Below are 15,041 nucleotides of genomic sequence, written 5' to 3' on the forward strand. Positions count from 1 at the left end.
TGAACGCCGGAGTGCCCCAAGGCTGTGTGCTATCTGCCACGCTGTTTCTTCTGCATATCAATGATATGTTGGACACCTCCAACGTAAATTGCTATGCAGACGACAGCACTGGTGATGCCGTATACACGGGCCATGCAGGTCTCTCTCGGGAAAACGTCGACCAGTGCCGGGAGAAACTTGTGTCTTCTATCGAGTCCTCTCTCGAGAAATTCGCGGAATGGGGTAAATTGAACCTTGTCCAATTTAACCCCCAGAAGACTCAAGTTTGCTCGTTTACCACTAAAAAAACCCCATTTGTCGTATCACCGCTCTTCGATAACACTTCCCTTAAAGCCTCGCCTAGTATCGGAATGCTGGGACTCGAAATCTCGAGCGATTACCAATTCCGTTGCCATCTGGAGGGCAAAGCCAAATTTGCTTCGAAGAAGCTGGGCGTTATCAATAGAGCACGGCAATACTTCAAGCCGGCCCATATTCTAGCGCTCTACAAAGCGCAGGTCCGGCCACACATGGAGTATTGCTGTCATCTCTGGTCTGGCGCACCCCAGCATCAGCTCGATCCATTTGACCGCGTGCAACGCGGAGCAGCTCTAATTGTCGGGGACCCAGTGCTCTGCGAACGGCTGGATCACTTGGCGTTGCGTAGAGACGTCGCTTCATTGCGTGTCTTCTACCGCATTTATCACGGGGAGTGTTCCGAAGAGCTGTTTAACCTGATTCCTGCCGCCGAATTCCACTTTCGCACGACACGCCACAAGTTAGGATATCATCCCCACCATCTGGATGTGTGGCGGTCCTCCACAGTGCGGTTTTCTTCCACGTACTACAAAGCTGTAGAATGAGCTTCCTTGTGCGGTGTTTCCGGAACGATACGACATGGGTACCTTCAAAAAAAGGGCGTACACCTTCCTTAAAGGTCGGCAACGCTCTTGTGATTTCTCTGGTGTTGCAAGAGAATGTGGGCGGCGGTGATCACTTAACACCAGGTGACCCTTACGCTCGTTTGTCCTCCTATTCCATAAAAAAAACTTTGTTATCCTCGCCATTCATGAGGTTGAGTAGAGCCTATGTTCATCTGTCCATTTAATGGCGATTACTGAAAAACACAGGTTTTTCAGTTGTGTTTGTTGTTTTAAACGAGATAGTGACTCTTTAGTGTTTTTGAATATTAACTATGAAGGAGAATAAAAGGAAATATTTTAAGTGTGGTTCTTCGCCTGCCGATGATCCTGAGTACACCTTGAAAATAAATAAATGAACAAATTTGGGATTTAACATAAATAATTATAAATTCTCTCCCTAAGGTATTGATTTTAAATAATCGGACACAAGTTTTATAATTAAGTATGCCTTAGTTTATCATATTATAATGATATGGTATCGTAACAAAATCACTTTTTTGATATGACCTCGCCTGACCTTTACCGCTTTATGGCGATAAACTATTCGATGTAATGAGTGATATGTGTCCGATCCGTACCCGTGAAAATACGGTCCAGTGTAGACGTAGAACTATTTCTAACGGTTGATGGAAAGAAATCGGATGGCGGAAGCCGGATCTAGTGCGTAAAGTACAGTAGAAATAGTTCTACGTATACTTCGAACCGTTATTAAAAGTGCTTAAGTGCGCGGGTGCGAATCTAAGTTTAAGCAGAGGTATTGCGAGCTGTTGAGGAGTTGGTAGCTTGAATTGTAATTCTTGTAATTATCCATTTTTATTAACATAGTCGATTCCAACTGGTCTTTGATTTAAGAAAGAGGTATGGTGACAGAAAGGAATTTACTAGTGAGAGGCACAGCATTCCGGCTAGATTATGGGTAACACAACGGCGCCTTTTTCTGCCGTGAAGCAGTAATGTGTAAATAATAATTTTGGCGCGCTCCGAAATAATCCATCTTATAAACAAAATAAGGGTCAAAACTTAGTGAGGGAATAGTGTGCCGTACGGCACTTTCGAATTTTGGTGTATCTAAAAAATCTAGTACCCTGGGGCACTTGCCGATTTCGGAAGGACTTAATGAATATTTGAATAACCACTTTGAATCTAGTTACTATGGAAACTATACACTCAATAATAGTGTTTAGACTCCATCATACAACTGACAATATACGAACGTAAAGACGAACTGACAGCACGACAGACAATTTAATAAATATAATATAATACGTATAAATATAATAAATAAATACGTGACCAATTTTCATTGACATATGTGCGATACTTAGTGGTTTAATATTCAAAATACCAAGGAGCTAATGTCAAGCGTTGCTCACTGTTTTCGACTCCTTAATAAAATCGGTTTAAGTAAGAATAGATTCGCGTACCTCTTCTATCTTGCGTTAGAGATATTTTTCTCTCTCGTACTCGCCTTGTATGGCTATACACTATATTGTTAGTCTATGGTGTCCTTAATAGTTATCAAGATAAATAAAGAGACATCTAGAAACCAACTTCATTCTGTTATAATATCTAAATGTTGGTGTGCCGGCGCAAAGTAAAAACTCACTATCATAATTTTAAATGCGCCAAAAGATATATAATAAAAAGATAAAATATATCCCAGCGGAGACTCCTATCCCAGCGGATACTCCATAGGGAGTACCGCTTGCGGCTCTCTTTCCCCAAAAGAAGGCTTTCGCCTTCGATTAAGGCTTAGAGGGTACTTGCCCCAAGCCAACCTCAGGTGGTGTTTAGTGGGTAGGCACTTAGGTTTTATGTGAGTCCCACATAACCAACGCAGACTTAGGCTACGTTGGTATGCATGAGCATTTACCACCTCCCTCCCGTAGTTATTCCGGAGGGTAGCCCTTTCCCTTTGTCTGGGCGCATAAAAAAAAGATAAAAGATGTACAACTTTAATAAAGATAGAATAGTGTAAACTGTAAAAGCTTTTGAAAGATACAGAAAAAGAAACAGATTATAGATCTAATTCAATTAAAAATCTATTTATTTTAACACTTCAAAGTTTAAAATCAAATCATATTGAATCAATTTAAATAAATTTAAATAATTGATACATATTACATGTACAATTGATTGTAGTTATGATAATCACGTAATAATATATTCTGGGCGGTAAGTTAAGTTCTTAATGGTGTTAGTCTCCATTGTCGTACGGCACGAGTTAGATATACCGATTTTTTTTTTGTGTTCTGTGATATCGAATATAGTGCTTAGTAACTATGTGAGGTGTCTAGTAGTTCCTAGTACACGTGAATTTAAAACTGAACAATATAAAAGTTAATTTGTCAGCATTTATATATTTTTTTTAATTATTTGTTATACATAGGCTGCACTAAAAGTCTACCCTCCCCCCTCCCTAATTTGTTAATGGGGGGAAACGCCTACAATTTGGTTCTGGCACTCGCCGGCCGCTGCCGCGGCACGCTACGCTCGGCTCGTGCGTTGTTTTAACTGTTCTAACATAACCTAACCTAACCAATTTTTATAAATCATAGTGATAGAGATTTGGTCCATGTTTATAGTGCAACTAATCTTATTACAATACACAATTTTCAAGAAAATAACGAAAAAAATTACAACCTCTGAACGGGTAAACACGTAAATAAAACACAGATTATACATTTGAATAGGTAATTAATAAAACAGACAAATGTGTTATGATAAGTTTTTTAATACATAAAAAAGGAATCATCAAAATTAAAAAAAAACACTTTCCGACTGAGCTAGGTCATGAAATAAGTAAATAAAATATCACAGAAATGTTAAAAACGTTTTAAGTTTTAAATTAAAAAAAAAATTGAATAAATGTACGAATAAATATAATTTACTCGTCCAGTACCCGTACAAATAGTCACTTCGTAAGTATTAATATCATCACCACTATGAAATAGCTACCGACTATGTGGATAACACATTGCGAAGTTTTTTAGTCATCAATCATGAAAAATGAATGAGTCTCAATAGACAAGTCTTGAGGCATGTTGGCCATGAACAGAACATCAATAGGTTTTTTTTCGGTTTATTTGCAAAATGAAAGGTCTTGACTGATTATGACTTTTTATTATCTATCTACCCAAACCATAACTGGCTGTTTCAGCGGCGGTTTTTGCTATTACTAGTTTATCTTATCAGTTCGGTTATATTTACCAACGAATGACCGCAAAGAGAGTGAGATATATTTACCAATCTCAGATTAGGTGAACCAGATTTCGCTGCCAACATATTGATTGAAGGGCTTCAGTGTAACAGCTAAAATCGTTTACATAAAATACTTAAAGGAGTAATTATATTTGGCTCCACTATGGCTCCTTCTCATGTCCAAGTTACGTCAGTTGGTGCTGGGGCTGCTGCTTCGACTGCCGAAGACAGCAAGCGTCGCAAATATGTTGGTATCAGTGAGTCAAACATCTTTGTGCTGTTTGGTGTCAAGACACTTGGCCCGTGGGGCCCAGAGGCACGGAGAATGTTCAAAATACTATCTTCGCGCCTCAATAAGGCTACTGGTGGCTATTTCGGTCAACGGATCAGCCTTGCTATCCATCGCGGTAATGCTGCCAGTATTCTTGGTACGCTTCCACGTAATGATAGTTTTAATTTTATGTAGTCGTAGTATTGTAAATATAGTTATAAGATTTGTTTTGTTTGAATAATAAATATACTAGTCAATAATACATGATTAATTTTACATTAGGTTTTTGCGTAAAAGTAAAGTTTTTAAAATCGTTCCTACATCTTATTAATCACCTGAGTAAGCATTCTACCTCGCTACATTTCATCTGTCCGACTTCCGATAGTTGTATCGGTGAATTATAATTGGACACGCGTAGAATGGAAACGCGCTGTGACTTATGCACTTAAATCTGTACATTCATTTAGTTAGGGTCCTGTAGCCTAATAGAGCGGTACTTATTTTTATGTATCTCGTACATAGTTAAGTGATCAGTGTTTGCATTAAGTTCAACCGGATTTCACTTAAGTTAAGGTACGTTTATGGAACTTGATTAATACCTCTGATTTGTATGAGTGATTTATACTTGTTTTATGTAATTATATCTGTATCTATATATTATTTATTTTACGGTTTAATCGAAAAAAAAAAAAAAAATACAGTTTAAAGTCAATATAAGCAGTTTAAGCGGAGGTTGAGATCGATAAGTAAACAAATTCTGTATTAACATGACTGAGAACCAAGCATAAAGTTAGATATATCAAATATCCTAAAGGCAGAGATAAAATATTTATATTGTTTAAGTACAGAGTTGGGATGGATACTTATGTATTAAGTACTGGGTACTTCGACTTACATTTATACTTAAACTAGTTGATCCGTCAAACATTGTTTTGCCATATAAATTATTTTTAGTGTTTGACCGTTTTTTCTCAGACTTATTTACTTAAAGCCGACAACCACGAACACGACAAAGTCTTTTAATTTTTCGGGTTAATATAATATAGCATATGAAATTCACAAAAAATGTGGCGCTCTATGTGTAAGAAAAATTTTAAAATAGTTTCAGTACATCCAGAGATTAAAAAGCGAGAAAGTATTTTATTTATTCATCAACATTTCAATGTTTTTAAATTATTTTGCTGTTCGGCATGGAACATTATAGTTTTAAAAATTATTATTTAATAGCCTATGTGTTAATCTGGTGTGTAAGCTATATTATTGAAAAGTTTCATCAAAATCCATTCAGTAGTTTTTGAATAATAGTTACAGCGCTGCAATTAAGATAATATTTTTTTTATGGAAGAGGAGGACAAACGGGCAATGGTATGTGATCACCGCCGCCCATACTGTCTTGTAACACCAGAGGAATCACAGGAGCGTTGTCGACCTGAAAGCGACCAATAAAATTAAAACAAAAAACAACCGACTTCAAACACCCTATTCCAAAACCATAGATATAATATGCAATAAAAAGTATAAAAATATTTACAATCTAATTGATTAATATAATTCTAGTTACGATTATTGTTATTTTTGGTATGGGACCACACGGGAAGCACCAGCTTTCAAATAAAAAAAGAATTATCACAATCGGTTCACCCAGTCGAAATTTCTGAGGTAACAAACATAAAAAAACATACGGATGAATTGAAAACTTCCTCTTTATTTAAAGTCGGCTAAAAATTACATATTACCGAAAACACACACACACATACACACACACACACACATACACACACACATACACACACACACACACATACACACACACAAAAGACCACGGGCTTCGTAATGAGAGTCAATGGTACAATGCAAATATTGCGGCACACACGCCTTAAATTATTAATTTAACCGAAAAATATGTTTTTTAACTTTAAACATTCGCGGAACTTTAACATTGTAAAATTATAATGTCGGGTACTCACGACGTATATTTTATTACAGTTCCGCTGCAACCATTATTCATGCAATTGGATCGAAAAATTATTGAAATATGAAAAAATTATAAATATCGCGAATTCTATATTAAAAAATGATTCATTTACAAACATATTTAAAATTTTATGAAGCAACTTACTTGTTATAACTATAGTTATAATAGCACTTGCTCAATTAGTAGCCCTTATTGTATTTTTAATCTCAGATAATTTTTACGTTCCGTCCACTTTGCTGCTAGGCAACGCATGACAATAGGCCAGGTTTATAACTTTAGTGTGCATGACAGCTGTGCGGTACGTCACTTTGTGTGCGTGCGTTGCTGAAAATAGAGGTTAACAGTTTGCTGCAATTTTATTCGACGTGTCACAGCCTATCTAGACGAATAAATTATATTGGTTGTTAATGAATAAAATCAATTGGAATTCAATTAATGAAACTCCAGCTGTGGTAATATTTTACACCAACACGAATCAACAACGAAATAATTATTGATGTAATGAAAAATAATAAGTCTTTATAGTTTTTTTTAAATAAAATTGAAAAACACAATCATCTGCCTGCTTTTTTTTTCCGAGAGGAGGAAAATACAGTTACGTATTTAGGTACGCCCCGGGGCGTAATATGGCGGACTCGAGTGTCCGCGCAAGCGGAACCCCATACCGACTAAAAACCTCCTGTTTGCTGATGCCCCTGAAGGCTTTTACAGCGACATAGGACGTGGGCCGTGGAGTCCGCAAAGACTACGCAAAAACAGTCGCGGGACGTCTCCTAAGGAGACTCGAACCTCGGACCGGCTGTGTGCTTGTGGAAAGGAGAATAGCTTGTGGGAAAGAGTAAATATTTAAGTGCAGAGATTCGATCCCTCGACCTCACGGTGTTTCGGCTTCGCAATCGCAATGATTCAACCAACTGGTCCAATGACCGGATCCCTCGATTGCATGAAACGTACAGTCATTGATAGATGACGGCTATAATCTTCTAAAAAACGCAGATAGCTGATATCCACTACGTTATAAGCAACTGTTCTCTTTCAAACTTAGCCGGATTATATTGGATTGGCCACGAAGGCCAATAGCCATACTGTAATTACTACTATTTGAAATTTATGTCAAATGACTGCACGTTTCATACTAAACTAAATTTCAATTTTTAGTACGTAGTATTTAAATCATCTTTGACACTAACAAAAATAATGAGATACGTCACATCTGTTTAAACAACTTTTTGACAATTCGTTTGATTATTGTTAACAAGAATGGCGTGACGTCACAAATAGATGCCATGGCACAGGAAGGTTTTAAATATTTTAATTAAAAAAAATTAATAAAACAAAACGTACTACTTCTAGCAGGACCTTAAATTGTGTAGATTTACAATTTTTTTTTTGGAAATCAGTTGGAGGCTTTTTTGTTCAAGATCTTAGCGGTGCTTCTCCGCCGTGAGGCAGTAATATTCGAAAATTATTGTGTTTTAGTTTGAAAGGCGCCGTAGTTAGTGAAATTACTGGGCTATTTAGACTTAACATCCCACGTCTCGTGATTAGGGTAACTGTGATGCCGTTGAGAATTTTGGTTTTCTCAAGAATCCTGAGCGGCACCGCAGTACGCAATTAATCAAAAGTAATCATGGTCGCAGCGTCACTTATTCTCATAAAAAAATATTAACAAAAAAACAACCGACTTCAAAAACACTATTCCAAAACGATAAATAAAATAAGCACTTAAAAGAATGACTATAATCGCGTATTTTATACAATCTAGTTAATTAATCTGATTCTATTAACGATTATTGTTGTAAATTGCGGTAAATTTTCATCAATAACTCCATATTCTCCAAAGTTATGGATGAAAATTTGCCGCAAGCTCTTGGGAAACTGGATAAAGGATCAGCGATGACCAGCTGATCAGCGACTGCCTGGTTGACTGAATTGGTGGGATACTCAGATTTTCAAATTTTTTTTAACCCTTATAAAACATATGATGGCTTAAATACATGGTGGCTTTAGACAAACGTATAAAAAACTACCAATATCACTCGGGCTAATCTGATTGCCTGAATATTTCGTAAAAGTCAATCAAAGCATTTATAAGAAACATACATATATATATATATATATATATATATATATATATATATATATATACTAGCTGACCCGACAGACGTTGTTATGTATATAATAAATATAATAATGTTTTTATATGAATTTATCAATAATACATCATAACATCAAAAATTACTTCGTAAAATATGCACCCTGCTGTCGTAATGAAATTGTTTCACAGCAGAACTGTCAAACCGTGCGTCAATAAATTCTCACATAGAAATTATGTATGGACACATCAAAGGAAAAACAAATTTGTTGTTTTTATTTAATTTCGAGCATTTTCATATTTATTCAACTTTTAAACCTGGACAATTGATTGTAGTTATGATAATCACGTAATAATATATTCTGGGCGGTAAGTTAAGTTCTTAATGGTGTTAGTCTCCATTGTCGTACGGCACGAGTTAGATATACCGATTTTGTTTTTGTGTTCTGTGATATCGAATATAGTGCTTAGTAACTATGTGAGGTGTCTAGTAGTTCCTAGTAAGCTATATTACTGAAAAGTTTCATCAAAATCCATTCAGTAGTTTTTGAATTAGAGGAGTACAAACATGCATCCAGACATACAAACTTTCACAGTTATCATATAAGTAGTATTAGTAATAAACGCGGGCTCTTATTATAAGACTACGCTCTCCAGCCGTCCGTACTTCTGTCAATGCAATAGTTACAGCGCTGCAATTAATATAATATTTTTTTTATGGAAGAGGAGGACAAACGGGCAATGGTATGTGATCACCGCCGCCCATACTGTCTTGTAACACCAGAGGAATCACAGGAGCGTTGTCGACCTGAAAGCGACCAATAAAATTAAAACAAAAAACAACCGACTTCAAACACCCTATTCCAAAACCATAGATATAATATGCAATAAAAAGTATAAAAATATTTACAATCTAATTGATTAATCTAATTCTAGTTACGATTATTGTTATTTTTGGTATGGGACCACACGGGAAGCACCAGCTTTCAAATAAAAAAAGAATTATCACAATCGGTTCACCCAGTCGAAATTTCTGAGGTAACAAACATAAAAAAACATACGGATGAATTGAAAACTTCCTCTTTATTTAAAGTCGGCTAAAAATTACATATCACCGAAAACACACACACACATACACACACACACATACACACACACACATACACACACACACACACATACACACACACAAAAGACCACGGGCTTCGTAATGAGAGTCAATGGTACAATGCAAATATTGCGGCACACACGCCTTAAATTATTAATTTTACCGAAAAATATGTTTTTTAACTTTAAACATTCGCGGAACTTTAACATTGTAAAATTATAATGTCGGGTACTCACGACGTATATTTTATTACAGTTCCGCTGCAACCATTATTCATGCAATTGGATCGAAAAATTATTGAAATATGAAAAAATTATAAATATCGCGAATTCTATATTAAAAAATGATTCATTTACTATATATTTAAAATTTTATGAAGCAACTTACTTGTTATAACTATAGTTATAATAGCACTTGCTCAATTAGTAGCCCTTATTGTATTTTTAATCTCAGATAATTTTTACGTTTCGTCCACTTTGCTGCTAGGCAACGCATGACAATAGGCCAGGTTTATAACTTTAGTGTGCATGACAGCTGTGCAGTACGTCACTCACTTTGTGTGCGTGCGTTGCTGAAAATAGAGGTTAACAGTTTGCTGCAATTTTATTCGACGTGTCACAGCCTATCTAGACGAATAAATTATATTGGTTGTTAATGAATAAAATCAATTGGAATTCAATTTATGAAACTCCAGCTGTGGTAATATTTTACACCAACACGAATCAACAACGAAATAATTATTGATGTAATGAAAAATAATAAGTCTTTATAGTTTTTTTTAAATAAAATTGAAAAACACAATCATCTGCCTGCTTTTTTTTTCCGAGAGGAGGAAAATACAGTTACGTATTTAGGTACGCCCCGGGGCGTAATATGGCGGACTCGAGTGTCCGCGCAAGCGGAACCCCATACCGACTAAAAACCTCCTGTTTGCTGATGCCCCTGAAGGCTTTTACAGCGACATAGGACGTGGGCCGTGGAGTCCGCAAAGACTACGCAAAAACTGTCGCGGGACGTCTCCTAAGGAGACTCGAACCTCGGACCGGCTGTGTGCTTGTGGAAAGGAGAATAGCTTGTGGGAAAGAGTAAATATTTAAGTGCAGAGATTCGATCCCTCGACCTCACGGTGTTTCGGCTTCGCAATCGCAATGATTCAACCAACTGGTCCAATGACCGGATCCCTCGATTGCATGAAACGTACAGTCATTGATAGATGACGGCTATAATCTTCTAAAAAACGCAGATAGCTGATATCCACTACGTTATAAGCAACTGTTCTCTTTCAAACTTAGCCGGATTATATTGGATTGGCCACGAAGGCCAATAGCCATACTGTAATTACTACTATTTGAAATTTATGTCAAATGACTGCACGTTTCATACTAAACTAAATTTCAATTTTTAGTACGTAGTATTTAAATCATCTTTGACACTAACAAAAATAATGAGATACGTCACATCTGTTTAAACAACTTTTTGACAATTCGTTTGATTATTGTTAACAAGAATGGCGTGACGTCACAAATAGATGCCATGGCACAGGAAGGTTTTAAATATTTTAATTAAAAAAAATTAATAAAACAAAACGTACTACTTCTAGCAGGACCTTAAATTGTGTAGATTTACAATTTTTTTTTTGGAAATCAGTTGGAGGCTTGTTTGTTCAAGATCTTAGCGGTGCTTCTCCGCCGTGAGGCAGTAATATTCGAAAATTATTGTGTTTTAGTTTGAAAGGCGCCGTAGTTAGTGAAATTACTGGGCTATTTAGACTTAACATCCCACGTCTCGTGATTAGGGTAACTGCGATGCCGTTGAGAATTTTGGTTTTTTCAAGAATCCTGAGCGGCACCGCAGTACGCAATTAATCAAAAGTAATCATGGTCGCCGCGTCACTTATTCTCATAAAAAAATATTAACAAAAAAACAACCGACTTCAAAAACACTATTCCAAAACAATAGATAAAATAAGCACTTAAAAGAATGAGTATAATCGCGTATTTTATACAATCTGGTTAATTAATCTGATTCTATTAACGATTATTATTCTAAATTGCGGTAAATTTTCATCCATAACTCTATATTCTCCAATGTTATGGATGAAAATTTGCCGCAAGCTCTTGGGAAACTGGATAAAGGATCAGCGATGACCAGCAGATTTTCAATTTTTGTTATTTTTTTTAACCCTATACAGTTTAAATACATGATGGCTTTAGACAAACTTATAAAAAAACTACCAATATCACTCGGGCTAATCTGATTGCCTGAATATTTCGTAAAAGTAAATCAAAGCATTTATAAGCAACATACATATATATATTTATATATATATATATATATATATATATATACTAGCTGACCCGACAGACGTTGTTCTATATATGATAAAAAATAATGTTTTTATATGAATTTGTCAATAATATATCATAACATCAAAAATAACTTCGTAAAATATGCACCCTGCTGTCGTAATGAAATTGTTTCACAGCAGAACTGTCAAACCGTGCGTCAATAAATTCTCACATAGAAATTATATATGGACACATCAAAGGAAAAACAAATTTGTTGTTTTTATTTAATTTCGAGCATTTTCATATTTATTCACCTTTTAAACCTGGACTTCCACAAATAATTCAAAACCAAAATTAGCCAAATCGGTCCAGCCGTTCTCGAGGCTTAGCGAGCAATAGCAATTCATTTTTATATATATAGATATAAGTAAAAGGCTTTGTAATTCAAATTCGATTGAATTATTACATTTAAGCCTTCACGCGTTAGAATTGGCATAATAATATATATGTTTTGTTTTCACCTTGAAAAGTGAAATAATTAATAAGGTAGTTGCCCAACTGATTTTGTTAATTTTAATAAGAATTTGTAATGATATATAAGATATGAAGTTTTTTTCCACTTTCGCACGACACGCCACAAGTTATGATATCACTATCCAAATGGTGGCATTTGGATGTGTGGCGGTACTCCACAGTGCGGTTTTCAAGGAGCTTTCTTCCACGTACTACAAAGCTGTGGAATGAGCTTCCTTGTGCGGTGTTTCCGGGACGATACAACATGGGTACCTTTAAAAAAGCGCGTACACCTTCCTTAAAACAGGCAACGCTCCTGTGATTCCTCTGGTGTTGCAAGAGAATGTGGGCGGCGGTGATCACTTAACACCAGGTGACCCGTACGCTCGTTTGTCCACCTACTCTATAAAAAAATTAATGAAAGGTAATAAAAGGCTCTCAGGTACCACAACATTATTGGCTTTAAAGGAAGAAGCTGCAAATTTAATTTAATCCTTATATTTTCTAAGGGTTTTCAAAAATAATAAGCAAGTTTAGAATTGAAGATTATATCATGTCCCATTCCAGTTCCGGTTCCCGTTGTCGCTCCCATTCCCAACATATTATATGAATCTTATTTCGAGGAAGGTTTCAATGGCAAAATAAACCGAGTATTGGTATAGTTATTGCACATCGACGTAAATTTCAGGTTTTCACAAATCCCGTGGGAGCCACGGATTTTTCCTAGATAAAATGTATAAATAAATAAGGGACGAGACGAACAGGACTTTCAGCTGATACGCCCTGCCCATTACAATACCACGCCGCTAAGGACTCTTCAAAAACCCTAAAAAATCTGAGCTGCACTACAACTGCGCTCGTCACCTTCAGACATTAGATGTTAAGTCTCATTTGCCCAGTAATTTCACTAGCTACGGCGCCCTTCCGACTGAAACACAGTAATGCTAACACATTACTGCTTCACGGCAGAAATAGGCGGCGTTGTGGTACTCATAATCTAGCTGGCATCCTGTGCAAAGGAACCTCCCACTGGTATATGTATGCCTTTATTCTTTCCCAAACTCTAGTCTATCGCTGTACCAAATCATCAAAATCGGTTTAGTAGCTCAGCTTATAATATAGGTAGGGATTATTTGCTGCATGGACAAATTAATCTCAGTCCTTAACGGCTGGCACTATCATTATAATTTCTTTGGTATTACAACTACAATCCACAAGTTTGTTTGTCCACATGTATTTCTATTTTATTTCCGAGTCTTACGAGTTCAAGTTCTTTCAAACCGACTTCAAAAACAAGAGACGTTTCTTATTTGGACTGCTTTTGGTTGTTTCTTCAACAATACAAGGATTTGTATATAGAAAGTGTAATTGATACTGAAGCTTTTATAAGATAAGTATACCCTTAAACAACAAAAATAAAGAGAATGAAAATATTACTGAAGACATATCCGGAGATGAATCTGGAAGGTGGGCATCGAAACTCCTTAATAGATCCATGTATCCGAGTCGTGTTTATTGGGCGTATTAGAATTATCATCATATAAGGTATTATCCCTCGCAAGATACTACTTGTATGTACTATTAGTTAATAGTTAATTAGTATATTTATACCTAGTCTTGCCATAAATACTGTTACAATTAAAATATTACATTTGAATTTGGAATCCTTTATTTTTATATGATTGTTCATTGAGTTTTCTCATTTTGGCACCACAACATTGCAATAAAATGTACAAATAGGTACAAATTATAATATTTTGCGATATTAAAATGGAGTGGTGTGATAAAGAGAACCGAATCGCTGTGATTGCATTACACAAAAAGGTATGGAGCCAAAAGCAATTATTAAAACTCTCCATACTCTTGGTATTAGTAAAATCTATGTGTACAGGGCTAATAAAAGATACAATGAGACCTTCTCTGCTTGCGACAGAAAAAGATCTGGCCGTCTACGTAGTGTTCCTACGAAAAAGGTGGTCAAAGCAGTAAGACAAATAATTCGAAGATTCAGGATATCTTCCTTATCCGAAAGCAAAAGATTTTATCTCGGGTGATGAAGATAGCACTCAGAACCATATCGCGTATTTTAAAAGATGACTAAGGAATTGCAGCCTATAAGAGACGTACTGGTCATTTCTTAAGTGATAATTTAAAAAATAATAGGGTGGTAAAATCGAAACAACTATGAAGCGGTACGCAAAAGGGATGACCGCCTCTATAATTTTTATATAAACATCGTATAATCTTATGTTTATAATTAATATTAACTTGTACTTGTACGATCCTGTCTTAATTTTTTAAATTATGTGGGTCCATTCTCGCCATCCTCCTTTACTTATGAGATTTTTTTTACAATTGAGCAACATTTTAACAAACAAAATGCCCTTATTTATGCTCAAAGCTTTAAGGAAGCTTCCCAATTAGTCGACAGAGTGCAACGTGGGCACTATCCGATTTCAGTGATGGTTTTGTGGGGTATTATAGCTATAAACGACTGACTGAGCCATACTTTTGTGAAAAAGGTATCAAAACATCGGCACTAGTGTATCAAGATACCATTCTTGAGTAGGTAGTGAAGCCCCTTAAGAACAACATGTTCAATAACCAAGAATGGTCCTTCCAGCATTACTCGCCGGGTCATTAAGCTCGGTCTACGCAGTCTTGGTTGGAAACGAACGTTTCGGACTT

General features: G+C 35.9%; 1 protein-coding gene across 1 annotated transcript in view; it reads left to right on the top strand.

Annotated features, from left to right (window-relative positions):
• Positions 1-4,851: 4,851 nt before the first annotated feature.
• The window catches only part of LOC126979631 (UNC93-like protein), a 51,342-nt gene continuing 41,152 nt past the window's right edge, over positions 4,852-15,041 (top strand). Inside the window, exon 1 of the mRNA XM_050829069.1 lies at positions 4,852-4,947. The gene's annotated coding sequence lies outside the window, so the exon portion shown is untranslated. The remainder of the gene's footprint in view (positions 4,948-15,041) is intronic.

The sequence above is a fragment of the Leptidea sinapis genome, chromosome 3 (assembly GCF_905404315.1).
Source record: "Leptidea sinapis chromosome 3, ilLepSina1.1, whole genome shotgun sequence".
Taxonomy (NCBI): Eukaryota; Metazoa; Arthropoda; class Insecta; order Lepidoptera; family Pieridae; genus Leptidea; species Leptidea sinapis.